The sequence below is a fragment of the Macaca mulatta genome, chromosome 8 (genome assembly GCF_049350105.2).
Source record: "Macaca mulatta isolate MMU2019108-1 chromosome 8, T2T-MMU8v2.0, whole genome shotgun sequence".
NCBI classification, from domain to species: domain Eukaryota; kingdom Metazoa; phylum Chordata; class Mammalia; order Primates; family Cercopithecidae; genus Macaca; species Macaca mulatta.
The window spans coordinates 136,419,950-136,425,949 of NC_133413.1; positions in this window are offsets into that span (position 1 = coordinate 136,419,950).

Genomic DNA, 6,000 nt, shown 5'->3' on the forward strand with positions numbered 1-6,000 from the left:
TTTCAAGGTAAACGACCATATTGTCAGCAGTGACAGTTTGACTTCCTCTTTACCGATTTGGATGTCCTTTATTTCTTTCTTGTGTCTGATTGCTGTGGCTAGGACTTTCAGTACTATGTTGAAGAGGAGTGGTGAGAGTGGGCATCCTTGTCTTGTTCCAGTACCCAGAGGGAATGCTTTCAACTTTTCCCCATTCAGTATTATGTTGGCTGTGGTTTTGTGATAGATGGCTTTTATTACATTGAGGTATGTCCTTTGTATGCTGATTTTGCTGAGAAAAGATAAAATTGATAGACGAATAGTAAGATGAACCAATAAAAGAAGGGAGAAAATCCAGATAACCTTTTACACTTTCTGTTTTATCTTAGCAAGCCAGAGTTCCAGGGGAATCAATAAAGAGCACGTGGAAGTTATATTTAGTTGATTTTACATGTTTGTGTAATTTCTCTGTAGGCTTTCACGGCCATATTTTTCCCTCCTGCTTACAAAAACATTCACAATCATCAGAGTTAAATAGCATTCATTTTTTCACCCGCAGAATCTGTAATATTTCACATGAATAGTGGAATTCTCCCTAGGAGTTTTCCAAAGCATTTTTAGCACAAATCTTTATTTATTAAAGGGTAAAATACACCTCCTGTAAGAATACATTATTTCATTTGGAGAATACAACAGCAGTAATTGTTTTTATTCACTTGTAACAATTTCACCATCCCAAAATTTACCCACAAAGGCATATTTCAGTCTGGAAGTCCCACTGCCAGACAACTTGCTTGCACATTTTGAGAGGAGAGGTCACAAGGAGGGAGTGGACATTTATTGTGATAAGCCCTGTGCTATGCTTTTAAAATTACTTTTAATAGCCACACACCATTTTAAATACATAAATGTTTTTTCATCCTTTGAAAACCAATTGTAGGAATATCTGGGTGCATGAAGGTTCTTCAGCTTCTTGTTAGATGCACAGATATATATTTTGTACCTTTTTGTATGTCTAAAATATTTCAGAATGCCTTTTCTTTTGGCAACAGTTTCTGCTGTATGACTTCAGCCTTGCAAAGAACTATTTTGCTGGTTGGTGCTATGTGTAACCCATCTCGTGTCTTATTTTAGTTTTTCACACATATTTATATCTAGTGATAAACACTAAGTTGGTTGCATTTTTAAACAAGTTTTTCAGTGTTCTTGCCCCAAAGATACAATTCCCAAGTCAAGAAAAGTTAAGAAGGAAAGAGAGTTTTGTTAATGTGAGTATAAAAATAAAAAAAAGTTATCAATAAATCTTTAGATCAGTAGTCTATGTGAGGCTTCTTGCTTTTATGAGAAAAGAAAGAACTAAGAAAAAACACCCTTGGCTTTTTTCCCCTTTAAGTGTTATTTTTCCTCTTGCCTCATTTGTTCCTTCCTGCAAATGGATATGTTGTTTCCCTTTTCACTTTTAATTTCTTTACTTAATTTCTTACTTCCCTTTCCAATCATTTAAAATTGCCTTCAGATGGGATATTCCAGTTTTCAATGACTGAACAATCCATAGGTGGTGAGAGCTGAAAGACATCTTAGAGATCATCTGTAGAGTGGTTCTCAAACTCGATGGTGCATCAGTATTATTCTGAGAGGTTGTTAAGCTGCTGGGTCCCATGCTCAGAGTTTCTGATTCAGTAGCCTGGACATGAGACCTGATAATTTGAATTTCTAGTACTTTCCTAGGTGAGACTGATGCTGCTAGACATGCTTGGAGAACCTCTGATCAGTGATTTAGGAGAATTTTATTTTATTGAAGAATGCTTACACAGCACTTTCAATGGATCAGATAATAAAGTCATTTAATTATCATAGCAATGCTATACTTTGACACCATCCTTATTCCCATTTTATTGTTGAGGAAACTGAGAGAGATAAAATAATTTGCTCAAGGTAACAAGGCCAGTGAGCAGCAGAGCTTTGGTTTAAACCCAGCAGGCAACCTCCAAATTTGAGTTGTCACCCCTATCCTCTGCTGCCTTCCTGCTGAGTTTCAATAGCACAAACAGGATGTGAGTGTGGGAGGTTGTGGAGGTGACAGAGAAGGGAGTAATTATATTTAAACGTGAGGGTCTTAAGAAAGTGGTAGAAAAGAATTTGAGGGTGTTGAAAGCATTTTCACTAGGTTGTAAAGAAAACATACTAAAAAGCTTCTGCACAGCAAAAGAAACTACCATCAGAGTGAACAGGCAACCTACAGAATGGGAGAAAATTTTTGCAATCTACTCATCTGACAAAGGGCTAATATCCAGAACCTACAAACAACTCAAACAAATTTACAAGAAAAAAACAAACAACCCCATCAAAAATTGGGCAAAGGATATGAACAGACATTTCTCAAAAGAAGACATTCATACAGCCAACAGACACATGAAAAAATGCTCATCATCACTGGCCATCAGAGAAATGCAAATCAAAACCACAATGAGATACCATCTCACACCAGTTAGAATGGCAATCATTAAAAAGTCAGGAAACAACAGGTGCTGGAGAGGATGTGGAGAAATAGGAACACTTTTACACTGTTGGTGGGATTGTAAACTAGTTCAACCATTATGGAAAACAGTATGGCGATTCCTCAAGGATCTAGAACTAGATGTACCATATGACCCAGCCATCCCATTACTGGGTATATACCCAAAGGATTATAAATCATGCTGCTATAAAGACACATGCACATGTATGTTCATTGCAGCACTATTCACCATAGCAAAGACTTGGAATCAACCCAAATGTCCATCAGTGACAGACTGGATTAAGAAAATGTGGCACATATACACCATGGAATACTATTCAGCCATAAAAAAGGATGAGTTTGTGTCCTTTGTAGGGACATGGATGCAGCTGGAAACCATCATTCTTAGCAAACTATCACAAGAACAGAAAACCAAACACCGCATGTTCTCACTCATAGGTGGGAACTGAACAATGAGATCACTTGGACTCGGGAAGGGGGACATCACACACCGGGGCCTATTATGGGGAGGGGGGAGGGGGGAGGGATTGCATTGGGAGTTATACCTGATGTAAATGATGAGTTGTTGGGTGCTGACGAGTTGATGGGTGCAGCACAGCAACATGGCACAAGTATACATATGTAACAAACCTGCATGTTATGCACATGTACCCTAGAACTTAAAGTATAATAATAATAATAAAAAAAATAAAATAAAAATAAAAAAAAAGAAAACATAAATTTTGACATGCTGAGACAGCAGGAAGAATATTCTAGGCTCAGGAAGAATATTCTAGGCTCCGGAAGAAAACCATACAATATAACAAAATGAAGAAAAGTGCATGAAATATTATGAGAATGAGGAGTCTGGCTTGATTGAGCCAGAGTTTGCCTAGATATGTTGAGCAAGAAATGAAGCTAGAACATATTGGGACATGAAAGGAAAATATCTTAAGCCCCAAAATCACTAAGCTAAAAGAAAAATTCAGGTTGGGAACTGCTTAGGGTAACCTGCCTCCCATTCTATTCAAAGTCACCCCTCTGCTAACTGAGATAAATGCGTATGTGATGCCTCCTTTGGAAAGGCTAATCAGAAACTCAAAATAATGTAGCCACTTGTCTGTCACTTACCTGTGACCTGGAAGCCCCTTCCCCGCTTCAAGTTGTTCTGCTTTTGCTTCCAGTTGTCCTGCCTTTTTGGACCAAACCAGTGTTCATTTTACATATGTTGATTGATGTCTCATGTCTCCCTAGAATGTGTAAAACCAAGCTGTGTGCTCTGACCACCTTGGACACATGTTGTCAGGACCTCCTGAGGCTGTCATGAGTGTGCATCCTCAACCTTAGCAAAATAAACTTTCCAGATTAACTGAGACCTGTCTCAAATTTTCTGGGCTCACAGAAAGAATAGATCAAAAGGGCCTTGACTACGTACCAAGATTAGTTTGAATTTTTCCTGTGATAAGAGATGGACGACGAGGAGTCACTGAGGTGCTTTAAGTATGAATGGAGCAAAGCTCACTGTCATTTTGGCATCAATGTGGAGAATGGATGGAGGAGGAGGTATTAGAAGACTGCACAAGATTCCAGTTGAGGGATGATGTAGCCTTGGACTCAGGTAACAAGTGAAAGAATGGAGTTGAGAGGGGTTGGGTTTGAGAATTATTAAGGAGGTTGAATCTAAAATTTTTAAACATTGATCAAATAGAAGCAGATGATACAGAAAGAAGGAAAAAGAGGCAAAACTAAGGCAGACAAACATTTATTGGTTTGGATATTCGTTCTAGGCACTATAACAAGCATTACTAACAAAAGGATAAATAAAATTGCAGGTTTAGAGTTTGCCCAGAAGACAGGGAAGACTCCGAGGCAGCATCAGCAATAACTCATTCAGTTAAATCCACACTGGCAAGGTGCTGATTCAGAGTGTAATTCTCTGTGCTGAAGTTTGGTTGAATGAAACAGCTTTGGATTCAGGATCATTTCCCACCAGGAAAAAAATAGAGTGAACTATCCACAGTCAGCATGTCCCACAAGAGACAAATGCCACCACAGCAACCACACTTTGATCTGGTAAACAGGTCTGACATTTAGGCATCTATTTCTCCTTGTGCACTACTAAGTCTAACTTGAGGTTCAGAAATCATTAGCAGGGTGAGTGCTTTTAATGAGCTCTAGGAGAAAAATATGGTTTAAAAAATATATTACCTGCAGTTAAGCATTACCACGGATGCTAATGTTAAAATTTATGGGGAAAGTGCTCGAGGAAAGCCTGAGCCATTATAAAAGCTAGACAGAATTTCTATTCTAGAAAAAAAGTTAGATCATTTTTTAAAGTGTCCATGCTAGAGTTTATTAAGACCTCATAATAGACTTTGTCTCATACTTAGGTTTCCCCCTGCCCCCCCTGCTCCCCCGCCACCCTTACTTCCCCATGGTGGTTAAAGACTAGGCTAAGAACAGGCAATGAGGCCATGCTGTGACCTGGTAAGTGCATCCACTGTCTCTTTTTCTGCAAATGGTGCTGCTGGCCAATGTGGAGAAGTGCCTCCCCAATCATTAAACAAACTAAGGGCAGTCGACCCTAATGTATCCATTAAACCCATTCATTTAATTATTCACTTAAACATTTTAATTCAACATTTATACTTATTCAACACTTACTTAGCTAGGTAAGTCATGTAATATATTGTCCACAGCAGACTTCTTTTGAGAGACAAAGGGAACATTATTAATAATTGCTTTTGTTACCTATTGCTGTGGAAAAAGACTCCAAAACTTAGTGGCTTAAAACAGGCATTATTATTATCACCTATGATTCTGTGTTGATCAGGCTTGGCTCAAGGGGTGGTTCTCACTCGTCTTCTTTTGTGTGGTTGTTGGCTGGGAGTGGTATTGAGAGGTGACAACATGCTAGCAGCCCTCACTCTCCGTGCCTCCTCGGCCTTGGCATCCCCTCTGGCAGCGTTTGAGGAGCCCTTCAGCCCGCCATGGCACTGTGGGAGACCCTCTCTGGGCTGGCCGAGGCCGCAGCAGTCTCCCTCTGCTTGGGTGAGGTGTGGAGGGAGAGGCGCAGGTGGGAACCAAGGCTGCACCAGCCCGAGTTCCATGTGGTCGTGGGCTCGGCAGGCCCCGCACTGGGAGCAGCCGGCCGTGGCCGCTGGCTGTGGGCAGTGAGGGACTTAGCACCTGGGCCAGCAACTGCAGAGGGTGTGCCAGGTCCCTCAGCAGTGCAGGCCTGCCAGAGCTGCGCTCCAATTTTCGCCAGGCCTCAGCTGCCTCCCCGTGCGGCAGGGCCCGCCATGCCTGAGTCTCACACTCCACCCCCTCCCCACCGTGGCCTCCTGCGCTGCCTGAGCCTCCCTGACCAGTGCCCCCCGTGCGCTGCAGCGTCCAGTCCCATCGACTGCCCAAGGGCTGAGGAGTGCGGGCTCGCAAGGCATGGGACTGGCGGGCAGCTCCGCCAGCCCTGGTGCGGGATCCCCTAGGTGAAGCCACCTGGGCTCCTGAGTCTAGTGGGGACT